At 38.4% G+C, this 22768-nt stretch overlaps 2 pseudogenes; both read left to right on the top strand.

Annotated features, from left to right (window-relative positions):
* Window positions 1-1367: 1367 nt before the first annotated feature.
* On the top strand, window positions 1368-17109 carry LOC120077846 (putative ABC1 protein At2g40090; annotated as a pseudogene).
* A 196-nt stretch (window positions 17110-17305) lies between these two features.
* On the top strand, window positions 17306-18783 carry LOC120077837 (wee1-like protein kinase; annotated as a pseudogene).
* The last annotated feature ends 3985 nt before the right edge of the window (window positions 18784-22768 follow it).

Genomic DNA, 22768 nt, shown 5'->3' with positions numbered 1-22768 from the left:
ATAAAATGCAAAGGGAAATGATCCTTTTTCGTCACCGCATTCAGTTTGCGGTAGTCCATGCAGATTCGCTAGCCAATAACGGTCCTCATCGATATTAGTTCATTATTTGCATTTGGGACTACCGTCATCCCTCCTTTCTTTGGCACACATTGCACGGGGCTAACCCACGTGCTGCTGGTGATTGGATAGATAATCCCTGCATCCAACCATTTGATTATCTCTTTCTTCACGACCTCTTTCATCGTAGGGTTTAGTCTGTGTTGATGTTCAATCGATCCTTTTTTAATCTCCTCGAGACGTATCCTGTGCATGCAATATGCGGGGCTGATTCCTCTTATGTCTACTAGTGTCCAACCAAATTCTTTTATGTACTTTTTCAGGATGCTCAACAGCACAAACTCGAATTGGATCAGTGATCGATTTCTAGGTTTCGTCGTAAACCTAATTGGTTACTTCCAATTCATGAAGTGCAGAGGAAATTATTACTGGTAGTGTTTCATCTTACCCTAAAAAAGCATACTTCAAGTGGTTTGGCAAGGTTTGGTTTCGCAAGGATGGTTTTTGTGTTTTTCTTTCGTCCTTCATTGTCAACTTTTCTTCTTTGGTTGTTGTTTCTTTGTTCGCATTGCAGGTTACTATGGATGTGGTCGCATCCTCTCTTTCATCTTCATCTTTAGACTTTTCTTCTTCATACAAACTGGGTTCCTCATCGGAATCTGTGAGGTCTTCTTCTTCCGAATATTTCATGGCTCTGATAATATCAAACCTGATCTTCTGTCCATTCACGCTCAGTGTGATCTCTCCCTTGTACACATCAATCTAAGCATGACCAGTGGATAAAAATGGTCGTCCTAGAATGATGGGTACATCCTTGTCCGCTTCATAATCAAGGATGATGAAGTCTGCAGATAAGATAAATTTGTCAATCGAAACCAAGACATCTTTCACCATCCCTTCTGGGCAAACAAGGGACCTGTCAACTAGATAAAGAGTCACCATCGTAGGCACCAGCTGCCCCACATTCAGCTGCTTAAAAATTGAAAGGGGCATTAAGTTGACACTGGCCTCGAAATCGCAAAGCGCTTGACCAATATATAACCCTCCAATTGAGCAGGATATTGTGAAGCTTTCTGGGTCGCGCATTTTTGGTGAGATTATGGTTTTTGAACATTGTGTCAATGCCACTATTACGAACTTACCTGTGCTTCTTTTCTTTGTCACCATGTCCTTCAAAAACTTCGTATACCTTAACATTTGTTCGATCACTTTAGTGAAAGGGATGTTGATATGTAATTGTTTCAGCATGTCCATGAAGTGATGGTATTGCACTTCATCATTTTTCTTCTTCTTAAGTCTATGAGGGAAAGATGGCAGCCGTATTTTCATGGTTTCCCGCTCTATCGGCTTCAAACTGGATGCAATTTCTGATTCCATCGTCTCCTATTCTTCTGGCTCCTCTTGAGTCAATGGGGTCTTTGTTTTCATCGCAACTGAAGCAGTTCGGCTTGGCTCCTTCTTCTCCTCCGCCACTGTCTTTCCGCTTCGCAATGTCACAACTTGACATTACTCTTTTCCCGTACTCCCTAGGTTGCGTAGGAGCTCTGTTGAACTCGACAATGCCCCTTGCGGTCTACTTTTGAGTTTGCTCGCAATCTGTCCTATCTGAATTTCAAGACATTGCTTGATTCTAGAGTACTGTTTCATTTTTGTCAATATATTGCTTCAGTAAGCTCTCCAGATATGAAGATTGTGGCGCCTGAGAACTACTAGCTTGATTTTGTGGTTGACTGTTTGTTCGTGGGAAAAAACCTGCAGCCCTTTTTTTTGTGTCATTGGTTGAAAATTTTGTTGTTGATTTTTCCATGCGAAGTTAGGGTGGTTTCTCCACCTAGGGTTGTAAGTATTGGAAAAAAAGATTATTCTTCACGAAATAAGCAGATTGTGGGTTCCTCGGACACTCTTCCATTGGATGGCCTTCTCTGAAATTGCACAACTTGCGCTCATTTGATCGATTGTGTCGACCTGCCCCCTATGCTTTCCTGGGCTGCTGATTGCGATTCCTTATATTAAATTCATCATCACATTCATTTGGTTTTGTAGGGATGCGATGGTCCCATTGCTTGCATCACTATCTTTAATTCTTAGTCTTGATTGCTTTCTCTCCAGTCTTCATGTTTTTTTTTTAAAATGCGATCAAGTATATTCTTAGCCTTGTCGTAAGTCTTGTCAAGCAGACCTCCAGCTATTGTCACATTGGCAGCTGTATGCGATGCAGGGCTCAATCCGTGGTAAAAAATTTCCATTTGGAGACAATCGGGTAAGCCGTTGTGCGGGCAATCTCGCACCAGTCTTTTAAACCTCGCCCAGGCGTCACTGAGCGATTCGTCGATATCTTTATCAAAATTAGTAATCAACTTCCTCCATCTAGCATTCTCTGTCGGGGGGAAGTACTTCGTGAACCTTTTCACTACTTATTCCCACGATGTAATCGCCCCTGGTTTAAGAGAATAAGCCCATTTTCGTGCTTGATCACACAACGAACATGGGAACAGCGTTAGTCAAACCTCCTTAGTGAAGATGTTTGGGAACATAAACGTATTGCAGTTTTCAATAAAACTCCTGAGGTGAGCGTGCAGATCCTCGCCACGCCTACCGCCAAACTGTCCGGCAATTTGAATCATCTGCAGCATCACCGACTTCATCTCGAACCTCGATCCGTCCAAGGCTGGCCTCATGATTTCTGGTGAGAAATCATAAAAGTTGGGCGACACATAGTCTCGGATAGGCCTATTGCGGTCGTTTGCCAAGAGGATGGGGTTTGCCATGATATTATTTGCGTTCGGTGCTTTGTCTTCCGGATGCTCCGCCATGTTGGGATCTTTCTCTTGTTGTTGTTGCCGGTTGTTTCTTCTTCTTCTTCAGAAATTTCTATCAATCTCTAGGTCGTAGTTGGGCTCCAGAACTTATCCTTCACTCATACGACATCCGCTTCTTCCCTTACCAAAAGAGAGGCAGTGCACAAAGATGGAAAGCTGCAAAGAAAATAAAAAAGTTATCGTTAGCACAATATGTACTGTCGTAGTCCCTGGCAACGGCGCCAAAAACTTGATGCGTTGTGAATATGATGAAATAATGGTGTATATTGTGAAGGTGGTGTATGCACTGTACATGCAAGTTTTCCTAGCAAAATCCAAGTATAAATTCCACTAGGTTGCCTGGCAAGCCCAGGGTCGAACACAGGGACTATGAAGACAATGTGCGATGGTGATTTCTGATTCCTTTACAGTGACAAATAAAACAATGAGTTGATTGGTATGTTTGTTTAAGGTATAGATTCTATGTGGCGGAATTGAGAAAAGAGCTAATAATAATGAAAGTTACAATGAGTATGTAGGGAACGAGTTAAGAAGGGATTTAGGTAATACTTCCTAAGATTGCGTTCAAGTTATGCGATCATGCTACACACATACAACAGCAAGTCATCTCTCAATGCAAATGCTATAGCTCCTAGTTTTAGGACGCATGCGATGTATACGATGATGTCTTTAGGACTTACGTCTAAGCCTCTATTCTTGTCTATGCGATGATGAATGACACATACATACATAAGGCGACCACAGACTACCATAACCTATTTCTTGGGTGCATGTGATGCATGTTAGCAAACAGAACTTATCTCTAAGTTTCTATCTCTTGCTTATGAAGTTCTAATCTAACTTTCTCAAGCCTATATTCTAACTTAGCTCTCTCAAGTCTAGGTTCTTTCTTTAGACTCTCTCTCGAGTAGCTCTAAAGGGGTAATGGACGCATACATAAAGCAAGAGGATCGCAAAAAATGAAGATCTTAGGTATGCTAGCTAAGTACTTCTCAACTCATTCGGAAGTTTAGTTACTCATGCGTAATGTAAAGAGAGTGAATAGATGTAGAGATGCAAATTCCATTTTTTAAATGAAATCAGAATACAGAATGACAATGGGAAGTAAGGATAGGGAGCTTGGTAGCAATGTCTTGCTTCCCAAGGCCTTTACACTGTGTCTTTCTCTACTCTGCCCAAAAGAATATTCTTGCTTTCGCAAGAGTTGACCCTCTGTCTATTCTCAACACTTCCCGGCATTCTCTCGAGCTCACCAGGAACAATCTTCCGGTGTCGTTTCTCTTCCCTCGCCTCTTCCTTCTAAGTATATAGATATTACAGACACGACTATCTATGTATATGGCGGAGAAGAACTCTAAAATTCTAAAACTACTGAACTAGAGCGGAACCGAACAGAACTTCTTTAACGAAGGTGGCCTTCGGTATTTATAGAGCTTCAGGGTGAAGAGCTTTTCTCTCAAATGATTGTAGTGATGTGATGTCATTAAATCTCTTTCTGATGCGCTGATTAATTGTCACCAAAAAGTTGAGTGTACTTTCTACAGTGTGTTCTTAACAGCTTGGCAATTAAATTCGGATTCGACCATCATCAGCTTTCTGTCCCATCATGATTTATTAAGCTTTCACCTTGATGTGCCGCCTCTATATGGCCACCTTCTTGAGCAGATCTTCACGAACGCATACGATCGCATAGCTTTGCGGTCATGATCTTCTAATGCGCTCGGACGCTGAATTCCTTGGATCGAAATTCTGCCTTGCACCAACGTATTTTCCTGCACAAAATACGTAAATTAGCTGCTTTAATGCGATGGGCGCATGCGATCGCAATGTTCTTAACTTAATGCTTTTGGACAGGATTTTACATATTTTTACCGTCGCAATCCTACATTGTTTTATATCTTTGCATTGTAATAACGTGCATTTCTGCCCGTTATCAGCTGCGAAGCCTGATTATTTAGACTATCACTTAATGCGGCAAAAGGTAAATGATTTACCATGCATTGCTAAGCAATCGTTTAGTCAGTTACTAAGTGATGAAGCTTGGTGTGCTAAACGATCGTCTAGTGCACACACGCGTTAAATGATATATGAGCATCCCATCATCTACACGACCCGATATTCAACGATCACTTACCCAATCGTCTACACGACCCGATCAACCCTTGATCGTCTCCTTCCTTAACTACAACCCTTGCTTCGATCTTCTTCACGAACGACTCAAGACTTAAACTAACTTTGAATTACAAACTCGATAACGATTAATAATGCCCAAAAACGCAGGGACCTTTACAATCAACCGAAAATGTAAAAGAATTAAATCAAACCGAGGCTAACATCCACGAAAACATCCATTAATCCGCACATCCACAGCAATTTAAAGATTAAACAGAGCAGACATACACCCACCATGAACGTATATGTAATTCGTTGCAACAATGAAATTGGAATATCATAACCTATATCTGATACCAATTGAAGGAACTCTTAACAAAAAGCATCCATGAGCGCGTTCGGATCTTTCCGATTTCATTGTGACCGAAATACAACATATACATTCCAACAGATAGTTATGCAAATTAACACTAACTAAGGGCATGCTTCGAACAATAAAATACAAGGGAAAGAGTTCTCATACCAGTTGAAGACTCTCTTCAAACGTCAAACTCAAAAGCAGCGGAAGAACCTCTACACAAACTATCATCCAACAAATCAGTCGGCTGCGGCAGCACGATCGTCTACACAAACGACAGCAACACACATAATCACGAACAAGTAAATAGCAGGGACGACACCACCAGTTGGAGCCCTTGGTAGTCTGGAGTGAGAATCCAAAGTGTGGTCTTTGTGAATTTGGTAGAGGTAGGAGGAAAGATAGATCGTGTAGACGATAAGCAAGTGGGAGAGAAAGAGCTATCGTATAGCAGGGATGCTTATCGTTTAGACGAAGCTACACGATCATGTAGGTTTTACTAAGCAATTATCTAATAAAAGGTATACGATCATTTAGAAAATGTGGCACACTATGCGATCATTTAGGAAAGTTAAGCAATCGTTTAGGGACAGACGTGCGATCGTTTAAGCGCTGGTTTGCGATCATTTACACAATGAGCTACTATCGTATAGGCTCTTAAGCTAGGTGATCATTTACGTTTTCACACTGATTGCGAATTTTCAAACCTTTTGCAAAAATGAAACCAATTTTCATTTTATTTATCGATTACCATAACTGAATGCAACTACTCTCACTAACGCAGGATTGTGGAGAATAAAATGGCCAATAATCTCATAATTAACCAATTTAATAATTAATGAATATAATCATATTATATTCTTACCCTATAGTTTGATATCATATATCTACTATAGTAATTTCTCCTCCACTTGATATAAATAATATTTATATCTATTCCTCCAAAATTAATGTATTTCATACATTTAGTCAATTATATCATGTATAATTAACCAATCCAATTATATCATTTATAATCAAACTCCCTCTTGTCAATTTGAACATTTCAAACTGACCCAAATACTGATTCTTGACTTTATCCAAGCTACCCATGGGACCTAATGAACCTGTAGCTCTAAGCTCCAACGATTCGTGAATAGCTAACTAAACTCTTTAGCCACAAGATCCCCATCCGTTAACTACCAGGCATTCCACTAAAGTCCAATAATTGAACTCTTCTTACAACAGATATATTTCTGTGTCCATCGAATATAACCAATCATGAGTACGATGACCCTTCACAGATGCTTGTAAGTACATCTGGGCCAATTTACTATTTTGCCCCTATGGTTACATCTCACTCCTTAAGTACCACTGATCCCTCTAATGAACAATACAACACAATCCAACAATGTATGAACACCTCTCGGGCCAAGAGAAGGTGTGTAACGCCACATCGTTCAAGCCCTGGAATCAGCCCTTAAGAGAGCTATCTATCTACTTATCCTTGCCTCAGGGAAGAAGTGAATTCCATCTTGTGTAGCTGAGTTTCCAACCCACAAATCAGACGAATCCCCAAAATGGTAGGTTTGAATCGACGACCTAACTCGCACCCATGCAAATCAAAGGACCGCTCTCAATGGTAGGAGTTCCCAACTCACTCAGGATTGAGGTCATGTTAGCTATGGGCATCCTAGTGAAGTAAAGTCTCTGTCATGAACGGTGTTATATAACGAGATGTTAACACTTTGTGGTCATGTCTTATACAAACTCTTTGTATGGGATGCCCTCACTTGCATGTCCCCTACACAAATGATTAGGATCAGATCATTTGTGACAAGTCACAATACTTGTGACCATTCCACAAAGCGAGCCGCATCCGTAGCGTTACCAGGATAAGATTTCCCTACTATATCCATATACTACAGACAATTTAGGTTATCACTCAAGACATGATCCACTTGTATGTCACCATATACATGCTTAAGTTACGTACAGATAACCAGGGATTTTATGTTTATTGGTTTGTGGTAAAGCAAATAAAACATATAACTGAGCAAAAACAAGATGTGAAATAAATATCATATATTATACAACACAAGCGTTCATACAAACTGTTTACAAACTATAGGACACGAGATTTTAGGGCATCAACCCGAACAACAGATGGATCTTGCCTTAAGTGATAATTAAAATGGTTTGTAGTATATGGATATAGGAGGGAAACCTTATCCTGGTAACGCTACAGATGCGGCCCATTTTGTAGAATAGTTACAAGTGTTGTGACTTGCTACAGATGGTCTGATCCTGATCATTCATGTGAAGACATACGAGCAGAGGCATCCTATACAAAGGAGTTTGTATAAGACCAGACCACGAAGTGTTATAGTCTTGTTATATAACATTGTTGATGACAGAGACTTCACTTCACTAGGATGACCATAGGTAACGTGACCTCAATCCTGAGTGAGTTGGGAACTCCTGCCTTTGAGAGCGGTCCTTTGATTTGCATGGGTGCAAGTGGCCAGATCGCCGACTCAAACCTACCACTTTGAGGATTCATCTGATTTGGGAGTTGGGAACTCAGCTACAGAAGATGGAATTCACTCCTTCCCCAAAACAGGGGTAAGTAGATAGATTGCCCCCTTAAGAGCTGATTCAAGGGCTTGAACGATGTGGCACCACACATCTTCTATTGGCTTGAGAGGTGTCAACACATAGTAGAACTATATTGTATTGTTCATTAGAGGGATTAGTGGTACTTAAGGAGTTAGATGTAACTACAGGGGCAAAACGGTAAATTGGCCAAGTTGTACTTACAAGCATCTGTGAAGCGTTATCGTATTGTTGATTGGTTATATCCAATGGACACAGAAATATATCTGTGGTGAGAAGAGTGCGGCTATCGATCTTTAGTGGAATGCCTGGCAGTTAGTGGATGGTCGATCTCATGGCTAAAGAGTTTAGTCAGCTATTCACGTACCGTTGGAGCTTTGAACCATAGGTCCATAAGGTCCCTTTGGTAGCTCAATGGATTCAAGTTGAGAATCAGTTTTTGGGTCAATTTTAAGTGTTTAAATTGACAAGAGGGAGTTCGAATATATATGATATGATTGAACTCGCCAATTATATATGATATGGTTTACATGATGTATAAGATACATTAATTGGAGGAAAACGATATAAATATGATTTGGAGGAGAAAAGAACTATGGTTCAAATGTTGCATGTGATGTGATATCAAACCATAGGTTATAAATATAATATGATTATATTTATTCTTTTATTTAAACAATTATGGGATAGTTGTTTGCGGTTTTTTCTCCGTAACCGAATGAGATAGTGGAAGGTTGCATTCAATTTTCATAACTGAAGGATAAAATGAAAATGGTTTTGATTTTGAAAAAAGATTAGATATTCACTCACCGATTAGTACATTGCCTATCGCCTAGCAAAGTGAGAGCATACACGACAGCTCAAAGTTTACTAAATGATCGTGTACACGCGCGTATTTCCTAAACGATCGCGTAGAATTACCTAAACGATCGTCTAGCTTTTTCTAAGGGATCCTGCGGCCGAGCATTTTACTAAACGATCGTCTATACGATCAGCCTTAGTTTACTACACGATCGTGTACCTTTACCTAAAGGATCAAACAGCCATTTATACGATAGACTCCCGATATTTCCCACTTGCTTGGTCGTGGTAAACGATCGTTCCTTCCTCCTTCCCTCTACAAAATCCAACAGAGCCCACACTTTCTGAATTCTCACTTCGAGAATACCGAGGGTTCCGAGTCCATTTGTGGATAGACGACAGTGAGATTTGGTGGATGATAGCTTGGACGATCTCAGCGACAGCGAGATTTGCTTCCTTGATGAGTGCGAGATTTCTATGAAGATGAGTTCTTCAATTGGTATGTCTGTCGTCTCTTTTGTTGTTTAAATTTTCAAAGCATGTTGTAATTTGTTGTTAATGCATAACTTGTATGTTTGATTGTGAATGCGGTATTTCTGTCGCAATGAGTTTGGAACGATCTTGCTTTTGCTCAGAGGTACTCTTTGATAAGAGTTCCTTCAAGATCAATATCAAGGTGAATGGAGAGAATGTTCATAGTACGTGGGAGCGAGATGTTCAACGCATATCCCTCGGTATCTCTTGTTAGGTTGGATAACGTTTCTGTGCATCGCCTCGAGGCACCATAGGAGTGTCCCTCTATAGGATGGCAGTTTTGCACGACTTTGTATCTGATCTTCTGTATAGGATAAGGTCGCTTTAGTTTTGTCCTAATCTTCTTTTTCCCTACGGCGGGCGCATTAGGGCGGGACTCTAGGGTCGAAAATGAGGGGTTACACTTATGCGAAATTGTTAAAGGTTTACAGTACATAAACTAGAAATTATCCCTTGATTATCTAAAAGCATGCTGTAATTTCTAGTTGTTGCATGACCAGTTAGTTTCTGTTTATGTACTGTAATTGTGTATGTTCAATTTCGAATGGAATTTGGAACAATCATTCTGCTGCTCATGAAAATCCTTATGTACGATTTTCTTCATACAACTCTCCTCAACGAGTTGCAGACATTCCAATCCTTGCTAAAAAGTAAGGAGAAAAAGGTTGGTAAGGCAAATGTTGCCTCTTCATCAAAGAAGTTCCATAAAGGCTCAACCTCAGGAACAAAGTTTGCACCTTCTACTTTTAGCACTTCTAAGTGGAAGAAGAAGAATGGTGGTAAAGGGAAGAGGAAGGTGTCTACTAACCCACAGCCTATTGCCCAGCGAGGAAGGCGACCCGCGCCTGGTGACAAAGAAAAGTGTTTCCATTGTAGCCAGGATGGGCACTGGAAGCGAAATTGTCCATGTTGGATCAAGGAGGAGAAGAAGGCTAAGGCCAAGTCAAAACAAGGTAAATATGATTTACTAGTTTTAGAAACCTGTTTAGTGGAGAATGATGATTCTGCCTGGATTATTGTCTCTAGGGCCACTAATCATGTTTGTTCTTCTTTTTAATGGATTAGATCCTGACGGCAGCTTAAGGCTGGAGAGATAACGATGCGAGTAGTCACTGGCCACGTCGTCTCAGTTGTGGCAGTGGGAGGGCTCTAGTTGACTTTACAGAAGAAGTTAATAATTTTGAATGATGTTTATGTAGTTCTCGAGTTAAAAAAGAACTTGATTTCTGTAAAGTGTCTGATTCAGTGTAATTATACTATTAATTTTAATATCAATAAAGTGTTTATTCATAAAAATGGAGTTAAAATCTGTTCAACAAATCTGGAAAAAATCTTGTATGTGCTAAGGACGTTAGCAACGAGTTCCCTCCATAAAATAAAGATGTTTAAAACTGTCGTAACTCAAAATAAATGACAAAAGGTTTCTCTTAAGGAAAATGCCTATCTTTGGCACCTTCGATTAGGGCATATTAGTCTCACTAGGATTGAGAGGTTGGTGAAGAATGAACTTCTAAATGAGTTAGAAGACAATTCTTTACCGATGTGTGAATCTTGCCTTGAAGGCAAGATGACTAAAAGGCCTCTTACTGGAAAAGGTTATCGAGCCAAAGAGCCTCTAGAGTTACTGCATTCAAACCTTTGTGGTCCAATGAATGTGCGAGCCAGGGGAGGCTATGAGTATTTCATCACTTTTACTGATGAATACTCTCGACATGTGTATGTTTATTTGATGCAACGGAAGTCTGAATCCTTTGAAAAGTTCAGAGAGTTCAAGGCTGTAGTTGAAAACACATTGGATAGATGGATTAAAACACTTAGATCTGATTGTGGTGGAGAGTTTTTGGGTTCAAGGTTCTAGAACTATTTGATAGAACATGGAATCATTTCCTAACTCTCAGCATCGGGTACACCTCAGTAGAATGGTGTAGCGAAGAGGAGAAACAAAACCTTATTGGACATGGTTCGATCGATGATGAGTTACGTTTCCATACCAGACTCGTTTTGGGGTTTTGCAGTGGAGATTGCAATGTATGGATATTGTGTTCCCTTCCAAGAGTGTTGCGAGAACACCTTTGAAGTTGTGGAACGGGCGTAAAGCTAGTTTGCGTCACTTCCACGTATGGGTTTGTCCAGCACATGTGCTTAAGGCTAATCCAAAGAAATTGGAACCACGGTCGAGATTGTGCCTCTTTGTAGGCTACCCCAAAGGTACAAGAGGGGGTTACTTTTATGATCCTATGGAAAACAGAGTGTTTGTGTCAACGAATGCTACCTTTCTGGAGAAGGATCATATTAGGGAGCACAGTCCACGTAGTAAAATCATGTTGCGTGAACTTTCCAACAAAACTACTGAAACTTCAACAAGAGTTGTTGAAGGACCTGCTTCATCAGCAAGAGTTATTGATGGTAGTTCATCTGATAGGTCAGTTCCACCTCAAGAGTTAAGGGAACCTCGATGTAGTTGGAGGGTTGTGAACCCACTTGTTCGCTATATGGGTTTCACTTAAATCCTGGTTATGGTAGCCAATGGCAAGGTTGAGGATTTGTTGTCTTATCAGAAGGCAATGAAGAATGTTGACTAGGATGAATGGGTCAAAGCCATGGATCTCAAGATGGAGCCGATGTACTTCAACTCAGTATGGGATCTTGTAGATCAGCCTGATGGGGTAAAACCTATAGTTTGCAAATGGATCTACAAGAGGAAACGGGGTGCCAATGGGAAGGTGCAAACCTTCAAGCCTAGACTTGTGGCGAAGGGTTATACCCAGGTGGAGGGAGTCGAGTATGAGGAGACTTTCTCGCCTGTTGCCATGTTGAAGTCTATCTGCATCCTCCTGTCCATTGCTACTTATTATGACTATGAGATATGGCAAATGGATGTTAAGACTGCCTTTCTGAATGGTAATCTTAAGGAGACCATTTATATGGTGCAGCCCGTGGGATTCATAGCCCAAGGAAAGAGCAAAAGGTTTGCAAACTGAATCGTTCCATTTATATGTTGAAACAGGCGTCTCGATCTTGGAACATTCAGTTTGATACTGCGATCAAATCATACGGCTTTGACCAAAATTTGATGAGCCTTGTATCTACAAGAAAATCATCAACACTTTAGTAGTTTTTCTAGTGTTGTATGTACACGACTCATTGAGAATGATGTAGGTCTATTAACTACAGTTAAGAACTGGATAGCGACCCAACTCCAAATAAAAGATTTAGGAGAGGCTCAGTTTGTTCTTGATATTCAGATCTTTTGGGATCGAAAGAACAAACTACTAGCACTGTCTCAGGCATCGTACATTGACAAGATGTTGTTCAAGTACTTGATGTAGAACTCTAAAAGGGGCCTACTTCTTTTCAAGCATGGAGTTACATTGTCTAAGGAAATGTGTCCTAAGATGCCTCAAGAGGTTTAAGAGATGAGACAGGTCCCCTATGCATTTGCCGTTGGTATTTTGATGTATGTGATGCTCTTTACTAGACCAGACATCTGCTACGCTGTGGGGATTATCAGTAAGTATCAGTCTAATCCAAGACAGGGTCACTGGACCGCAGTCAAGAACATCCTCAAGTATCTTCGGAGAATAAGGGACTACATGCTCGTGTATGGATCTAAGGATTTGATCCTTACTAGTTAAACGAACTCTGATTTTCAGATTGATAAGGATTCTCTGAAATCCACTTCAAGGTCAGTGTTCACTCTTCACGGAGGAGTTGTAATGTGGTGAAGCACTAAGCAGAGGTGCATCACTGACTCCACGATGGAGGCCGAGTATGTAGCAGCTTGTGAAGCTGCTAAGGAGTCCGTTTGGCTCAGGAAGTTCCTGACTGATCTAGAAGTTGTACTAGACTAGGACAAATGGGAGATTTTTGTATTGGGCCTTAGTGCCCTAGTATATTGTTTTGTACTTATTATTTTGTACATCTCACTCGCGTTAGGACAAGTGGGAGATTTTTGGGGTTGATGCCCTAAACGCTCATTGGGTCTTGTAGTTTGTAAACACTTATGTCTATGAAACATGAGATGTTTTATTTGCTTTACCACATACCAATAAACTAAGATCCCTGGTTGTCGCGGTAACCTAAGCATGAATGTAGAGACATACAGGTGGATCATGCTTTAAGTGATAACCAAAATGGTCTATAGTATATGGATATAGTATGGAAACCTTTATTATGGTGACACTATGAATGCGGCCCGCTTTGTAGATTGTTACACTACAAGAATTTTGGCCTTTAATGTCGGTTGGAAAAAGTGAAACTGGAGATACAATGTCGGTTTAAAAAAAAAACACGGATCTTTAATGTCGGTTTTAAACCGACATTGAAGATAGGCTTTAATGTCAGTTTAAAACCGACATTAAAGTTCTAATTTATTATTTCTTTTTCTTACTTTAATGAAAAAACCCTAATTTTTCTATATCCATTCTGGCGCCGCCCAACCATTTCATTTCTCTCTTACCCCAAGCCTCTTACCCTAATTTTGCCCGTTGTTCGTTTATGGTTGCCCACATTCGAAGGTCATTGGCTATGGCAGCTGCTTGAATCTCCATGTCTTGGCGAACATTTGACTGTCAGAGTGCAATTAGGGTTCGTGGGAATCTTATTCCTTCATTTTTTTTACGAAATGTATCGTTCACGTATCAGATTATCAGCGATGAGGAAGAAGAAAGATGGATCAAGTACCGAAAAACCTCCCAGTTGGCCAGAATTTAAGCGTTTCTTACAAAGCCACTGTAGCTTTCACCATTTTCTAATGAGCGATCCATGTTTTGATGTTCTGTGCTCTTCTAAACGGGATTGGATCTTGTTGCTGTTTGAAAATCTCAGCATTTTCCTCAGAGATTATGCAAGTGACATGAGGAGTTGCGGTGGTTGTAGTTTGTGGAATCATTCGTAATAGGTCAATTAAGTACCCTTGCCTTCTGCGAGGATGGTGGATTTGCAACTTCATTTTATGGATCATTCGTATGGCTCTTGGTGCAAACTTTAGAGATGAAAATAAAGTAAGAACTCATGATTATGCTAAATTTTTCTATTTTTTTCCACTGATTTTCCTTTTACATACAAATCTGGTTTGGGGTCATTGGGTGCAATAGTTGCAACTTTAATTACTAAGTCATCTCTGCATTGGCTTCCTTCCAAATGCTACCATATCCAATATCCAGTCTTCCTGACATACTATCTGCATTTACACAGGGAAAAGTCTTAGCAGATAGAGTTACTTCGTACCTCCAAGTAGATGAAATACAACGGGATGCCATACAGCCCATAGACATTTGTCTCATGAAGCAAGCCTTCTCATGTGCAGATCTTTTCTGAATTTAATCCTGATCCAATAGCCAGTGCTTCCCTTGCACAAGTGCATGTTACTCGTACCCATGATGGGCAAAAAGTTATTGTGAAGGTCTTGTTGTACTCAATAAATTTGAACTTGAATTCACATGTATTTATATTGATTTGACTTTTGAGGGTCAATTTTGTTTACCTATGGTCCCTTTATATTCAGGTGTAGCACACTCATATGATTGATACTGTAGCTACAGATAATGCTAGTGTTACATTAATTGTGAACACCCTATATCGACTTTTTCCTTCTGTTGATTATAGGTAATGTTCTAGAACATCTTATGACCTTGTTAAGGGTTTGTTGATGAATGCATTCTATCCATATAAAACCCATATAAATCATGCATCTATATACTCTAAATGAAGAAAAGTTATGCTCTATCTTGAAAAATATTCTGCAACAATAATATTGTTCCATAGACTTTTGGTGATATATGATCTCTTATGATGAAGAATGTTTTTTTTGTTTTGATTTAGGTGGTTGGTTGATGAGGTTAGTGAAAGTTTTCCAAAGGTAGGTTTTCCTCTCTGTCTCCTACACTTCTTTCAGTTGTATGCCCCTTCTCCTACACTCCTTTTTCTTTGATTATATGTACTCTTTTTATGTCATGAGAAATTCTCTCTCATGATTCTTCAGTTTTCACGTGGATGTCGATGAACTTTCCTCCTTTTTTCCCCAAGTTGTTTAATTGTTGACTTGACAACAGTTAAATTTATACTAAAAGAAACTATGGGATTTTCAATGTCTTATTTGCTAGCTTTTGGTCATGAATTTAAGCCCTTGAAAATTTTATTGTTCCAGATTTCTCTTACCATTATGCTTTAATGCTAGGTCGCATGTTAGTCTTCTCATTCTAAATCAGGTAGATTTCCTTCTGAAGATGTATTCTTGAGAACCCTTGAGATCTTATTCAACGTGTTTTCCCAAGTTCTTTCATAAACTAATCTCTGATAGGCAAATTTGTTGGGCTTAAAATAATATGAAATTATATGCCTTTTCTGTTTTGCACAACATTGAATCCGATTTTCCTCTCCTCAATGCTCATGTTATTAAGGTTATTTTTAAGGTTAGGAACTTAACTGGATTTTTCCCCCTTTCTATTCCACTTGTAAGCTTTCTGTTCATGGTGATCTCCTATTTTATATCAGAATATCAGAGATTCTATGAGAATATTGGAATTGTTTCGAACAAACACAAATTACTTTGGTTAGAAAATGAGGGTTTCTGTCCTAAAATTGGTATTTCAGTCACTGTTTTGGAACTTAAGTACCTCAAAGTTATTGACTATGAAGTTTATGGATGGTGCTCAAATAAATGATGTTAAGGCCATTCAGAAGCTTGGGGTTCAACCATCAGAAGTTGCAAAATTAGTAAGACCACACATTTCGTTTATTCAAGAAAGTTAGGTTTATTTATGAGCATTATTTATATTTTGTCTTCGTTCATAGAGTGTTCCTTTCTTTACCCACTTGATAGTCTTATATGCTCACGTGGTTTGTAAACTTTTATTTATTTATTTACAGTTTTATCTGACTAGCCAGAAGATGTTTTACAGGTTTAGGAATTCAGACCATTCATTGAGATGTTATTTTAAAATCTTTTTAAATTGCTTGCTTGACCATATTATGAATCAATGATATGAGTTTTACGTCACTTGCTGATAAAATTACCTCGAACTTATTATACAGGTTAGTCATGCATTTTCTGAGATCATATATAAGCATGGATTTTGCACTGTGACCCTCATGCTGCAAACTTGCTTGTCCGTCCCTTACCTTCTAATAGAAGGAGCATCTTTGGTGAGCTCTTACTAAATGATCAATTTATTTGTTAAAAAACCTATAGATAACTTCTTGAGATATCAATTTGTAGCCTTGCCTGTTCTTTATGAGATAAAAGAATGTTAATGTTGATTTGTGAATTCTTGTTCTGTCGGCACACAGGCAAGAGGAAGCCACAGTTGGTACTTTTGGACCATGGGTTGTATAAAGATCTTGACTTCAACATAAGATTTAACTATGCTGCCCTTTGGAAGGTATTTCCCTCTTAATTCATTGAAGTGTTGTCTCAATGTATTCTTGTTGCTAGCATGTCTCTGTCTTCACTTGCCATCTGGTGTTATTTCTCTCCCTTAGTGTTAGACTTTAATATTTTTTGATGCTGAAGCAATAAAGGAAAACATTAAGAAATTGGGTGTTTGGGAAGATCTTTATGCATTGTTCGCTGGAATTCTTACTATGAAACATTGGAATCGAGTCATTGACCCAGCAGTTGACCATTTAGTCATTCAAGGAACTGACAATGAACATTCAGAATTACAGGTAGTTTCTCTTAGATGGTACATACCGCCCCCAACAGATAATAATGATAATAAAGGGAATTCTTATATGCTCTTACACAGTGTTATAACCCATCCTGAAACACTATTTTACTTATTTGGTGACAACCATTATTCTTATAAGTTTGGAAAAACTCTCTTAAAATGAAGTAACTTATTCTTATCACAAGCTTTGCTCTCCTCTCCTCGAGAAAGTGTATTTGTAGTTTTGGTTTATGAAACTAGTGTATTCTTATCATAAACCAGTGTTTATGAAAAACACTAGTTTCTCTTAAAGCTTTTCTCCTCTCCTCTTAAAATGAAGTAAATCATTATTCTTATAAGCTGAACTTTCCAAATAAATAATGGTAAATGGTTAATCACTTGCAACTAATGAGAATTAGTGTCGGAGTCATTGATCAATATGGGGACATTGATCTAAAATATTTTTGGGGCTTCAAAATCTAACAGCCTTGTATTTGTTTCTGAAATTAGTGATTTAAGTTGTTCGAAAAATGTAATGTAATAGTTTTCTTCATTTAATATTCATTTTGGCGCAGAAAGTGTTTTAGTACATCCTCTGAGTCCAAGTTTATCTGGCTGTGAACAAATTGTGGAACTTGAAACGACATGCTTGGAGCAGATGATGTGGATATGGAGAAAGAGACAATGGCAATGCCAAAGAAACAAAACTATGTTTCTCAATCTGCAGTTTCTCTACACTGTCGAGTTATGCCTTCTCCTTGCATGAAGAACCCATACTTGAAAGATGCTTCAGATGTAGGCATAGACCCATTTGGTAATCAAAGAACAAAATGTGCAGGTACAGTTTTGTGTTTTTCTAGGAAATGAATTAGTTTTGTGTTTTTCAATTTTGTGTAGGATTTTTTCCTACGCTGTTTAGTGGAGATGGTCTTTCAAGATATCACACTGATTTTCATAGATAAAGGTATCCAGAAACATCTAGTTAGTATCTGCAAGCTTCTGTTGATAGAGATTGGGATTTTTTCTATTAATATTCAATTCAGGCTATCAAATTTTGCAATAACTTCAGTCTATTTTCAGCAAATAGGGACTGAAAATTTTAGCCGTGTCTTCAAGGTATTGAAGAGGATTGATGGCTGCTTATGTGCTGTCAAACAAAGCACAAGACCATTGAATCAAGACATAAAAAGGTTACTTCTTTTGGTGCGTGTCTGTATATGTTTAACCTCTAAACACTAGCAAATATGTAATTGAAGTTTTTCCTTCCCTTTGTAGGAGGAGAGCTTTGATGGAAGTTCAAGCTTTGGCAGCTTTAGGTTAGTAAATTTATCTAGATATGGTTTTCCATTTATTATATTTATTTGTTGTCATTGTTCTCTTTTTCTTCTCTGGTGCAATTTTTTTTATTTTTTTTCTCGATTGTTATCCTCTATTGAATATGTAGGATCTCATGAAAACATTGTTGGATACTACTTTTCAAGGTTTGAAAATGAACAACTCTATATTCAAATGGAGCTCTGTGATTGTAGTTTATCAATTGGCAGGTATTCTCACCCATTCTCTAAGGTAGATGCACTGAGAGCCTTGTATCAGGTGAGGTTTAGTTCTATTTTGAGCTGTGAAACATTACATTCTCTGCATATGATATTTCATTCCAAAAATGTTTCTTTTTTTAACACACGATGATATTAATGAAAGCTTAATTTTAATTTGTTACTTGAAAGAGTAAATTTTTATTTCTGCTGTTCATTCAATACGTTAATTTGAACAGGAAATGCCTCTTCTGAAAACTAATGATCCGAAATGTTATAAGTTATGTACTATTGTTTTATCTTTATACATTCCAATTCTTATGTAGCCTTAAAATATTTAATATGTAAGCTTTATCCATTCCAAATTTTAAGTTCTAAAACTAGTAACTCTTGTATATTGTGGGTTATTCATGCACTATGGTAGTCTTTGTGACAACTTTTGAGGTTTGAAGTATATTGTGAGCTAAATTTGCTTATTGATGTATGTATTCTTGAATATTCAATTTTTGGGAATTCTGATAGTTTTGTTGAGAACAAGTGGTTGTGAAATATTTTTGGGAGTGTGTTTCTTTGAACAGGTTCAAGGTAAATTTTTGGTTTTGTTGTGGTAGCATTGTTATGCTGCCGAAAATTTTTCATCATCTTTGTATCTCATATCTAGGTAACCAAGCTTTTCTTCTGCAAAATCTTGAAAAAGAAGATTCTCTCATTTATTCAACTATTGAGTTTTCTTGTTTTGTAGATACAACAAAGGAGTAAATATTTGGTATCGCAACCTCTTTATGCTTTTTCTTGGGGAACTTTAGATCCAACACATTCACTACAAAAATTTTGCCTTGAATGTACCATTTGTGCACATTCCCAATAAACACGGTTAGTTGAATATGAATTCTTATCACATTTTCACTTTCAATCCTTTGTCTTAAACCTTTTTTGTTTGTGATCCTTTGAACAACAGTGGTCAGACAAAGCTGCCTATAACCAGACACTGCTGAAGCTAAGGGGTTGGTTCAAGAAGAATTATGAAGGGATCCATACTTATCAAGTGGAGAGAGACATTAATCTCATAATGTTTGTAAAATCATAATGTTTGTATTACTTATAATTTGTGTTTTCAAGGCCTGAATTATTGTACAACCTTTTAAATTATAATTTTATAGCAGAATTTGTGGATTAAATGTAATAGATTTACAATCCATACATGAATAATATGTCATAGCCACAACGTTCAATGATGATGTGTCATGATATACTTTTTGACCAAAAAAATGGATTCGGCAATAGAATTTAAAAAAAAGGGACAAATTCGGGCTTCGATGTCAGTTAATAATTAAAAAAAAATAGAGGCTTTAATGTCGGTTGGAAATTTCAATGAAGGTCTTTAATGTCGTTTGCAACCGACATTGAAGACTGTGTTATTGAAGCCCTTTAATGTCGGTTTAAAATGACATTAAAGGCAACCGACATTAAAGGGCTTTAATAACACTATCTTTAATGTCGGTTTTAAACCGACATTAAAGCCCAAATTTCTTCTAGTGTTACAAGCATTGTGACGTGCTATAGATGGTGTGATCCTAATCATTTTGTGGAGACACGCGAACGGGGATGTCTATACAAAGGAGTTTGTATAAGACCGGACCACGAAGTGTTATAGTCTCGTTATATAACGTTGTTCATGACAGAGACTTCACTTCACTAGGATGACTATAGGTAACATGACCTTAATCTTAAGTGAGTTGGGAACTCCTGCCTTTGAGGGCGGTTATTTGATTTGCATGGGTGCGAGTGGCCAGATTGTCGACTCAAACCTACCACTTTGGGGATTCGTCTGATTTGGGAGCTAGGAACTCAGCTACACACGATGGAATTCACTCCTTCCTCGAAGTAGAGGTAAGTAGATAGATTGCTCTATTAAGGGCTGATTTTGGGGCTTGAACGATGTGGCGCCACACACCTTCTCATGGACAAAGAGGTGTCCACACATAGTAGAACTATGTTGTATTGTTCATTAGAGGGATTAGTGGTACTTAAGGAGTTAGATGTAACTACAGGGGAAAAACGATAAATTGGCCCAACTATACATACGAGCATCTATGAAGGGTTATCGTATGTTGACTCGATATATCCGATGGATAGAGAAATATATATGTTGTGAGAAGAGTGCAATTTTTGGTCTTTAATGGAGTGCCCGGCAGTTAACGGATGGTGGATCTCGTGGCTAAAGAGTTTAGTCAGCTATTCACGTACTGTTGGAGCTTCAAGCCATATGTCCATAAGGTCCCCTTAGTAGCTCAATGGATTCAAGTTGAGAATCAGTTTTTGGGTCAGTTTAAAATGTTCAAATTGACAAGAGGGAGTTTTATTATATATGATATGATTAAACTGGTCAATTATATATGATATAGTTGACATGATGTATGAAATACATTAATAGAAGGAAAAGGATATAAATATGATTTATATCTAGTAGAGGAGAAAAAGACTATGGTTTAAATGTTACATATGATGTGATATTAAAACTATAGGTTATAAATATAATATGATAAGTTAGTTAGTATATTTATTTATAATTAAAACAAATTATAAGATAATTGTTGGTGGTTTTCTCCATAATCGTGTGTCAATGTGGGAGGTTGCATTCAGTTTTCATAACGGAAGGATAAAATGAAAATAGTTTTCACTTTGCTAAGGAATCGGATAATCGCATCTTGGTTGTACCTTGTTTATCGTTTTAGCTAACGAAAGCCTACACGACAGCTCAAGCTTTCCTAAACGATCGTGTACACGTGCAGTTTACTAAGCGATCGCATGCGAGAGCGAGATTCACTAAACGATCGTCTAAAGGATCACACCTGATTTGCTAAATGATCGTATACATTTTACTAAATGATCAAGCACCAGTCTATACGATAGACACAAAACCTCTCCCACTTTCTTGGTTGTTGTATGTGATCCTGCTTTCCTTCTTCCCTCTACATAATCCAATAGAGCCCACGCCTCCTGGATTCTCACTCTGAGAATACCAAGGTTACTGAGTAGTAGTGTCCCAGTTGTTGCTTGTTCGTGTAGAAGACTATTCGTTTGATGAATGAAAGCGAGAATTTTAGGTAGATGATTGGCTTGGCGTTATAGCGACAGCGAGCGGTGCTGTTCCAAGAGAGAATGAGAGAAAGTCAGAAGAAGAGTTCTTCAAAGGTATGTCTCTCGTTCTTTTGTATTTAATTTATTGAAAGCATGTCGTAATTTGTTCTTGAATGCATAACTACTGTGTATGTTTGTGAATGCTTGTTTTTCTGTCACAATGAATTTGGAACGATCTTGCTTCCACTCATAGGTACTCTTTGATAAGAGTTCCTTCAAGAGTGTCCTCAAATCCCTACTCAGAATGAATCCCAAGCATCGAGGGATGCTTATGACTGTTGGACAAAGGCCAATGATAAGGCTTGAGTCTATATCTTGGTAAGTATGTTTGATATTCTTACCAAGAAACACGAGGTCATGATCATTGCATGTAAGATCATGAAGTCCCTCTAGAAGATATTTGGACAACTATACTCTCAAATCCAGCACGAGGTCCTTAAGTACATTTATAATACATGAATGAAGGAAGGCAAATCAGTGAGAGAACATGTTTTTGACCTGATGGTCCACTTCAATGTCACCGAAATGAATGACGCGGTCATCGACAAGCAGAGTCAGGTGTCCTTTATTCTGGAATCTCTTTCGAAGAGTTTGCTCCAACTCTATAGCAATGAGATTATGAATAAGATAGGGTACACCATAACTACCCTCTTGAATGAGTTACAGACTTATTAGTCTCTTATAAAAATAATAAGGGACCGATAGAAGGAGAGGAAAATGGTTCCCATTCCAAGAAGTTCCACAATGGTTCATTCTCTGAAACTAAGTCTGTTCCCTCATCTTTTGGTTCTAAGAAGATCCAGAAGAAGAAATGATGGAAGAGGAAGGCTTCTACTGCTGGGAAAGGTAAGGGCAAGACCAAGTGGCCGACAAGGGAAAATGCTTCCATTGCAATGTGGATAGTTACTGGAAATGCAATTGGCCTAAGTACCTCGTTGAGAATAAGAAAAAAAATGAAGGTAAATATGATTTGTTGGTTCTAGAAACTAGTTTAGTGGAAAATTACCATAATGCCCAGATACTTGATTTGGGAGCCACTAATCATGTTTGTTCTTCTTTACAGGGAATTAGTTCCTTCCACCAGCTCAAGGAGGATGAAATGATGCTCAAGGTTGGAATGAGAGATTCCATTTCAACTCGTGCAGTGGTAGATGCAAAGTTATTTTTTGG

This window comes from Benincasa hispida, chromosome 1 (assembly GCF_027475165.1).
Source record: "Benincasa hispida cultivar pf3 chromosome 1, pf3_genome.v1.1, whole genome shotgun sequence".
Taxonomy (NCBI): domain Eukaryota; kingdom Viridiplantae; phylum Streptophyta; class Magnoliopsida; order Cucurbitales; family Cucurbitaceae; genus Benincasa; species Benincasa hispida.
The sequence above is the reverse complement of the archived record's forward strand: the minus strand, read 5'-3'. Positions and strand labels throughout refer to the sequence as shown.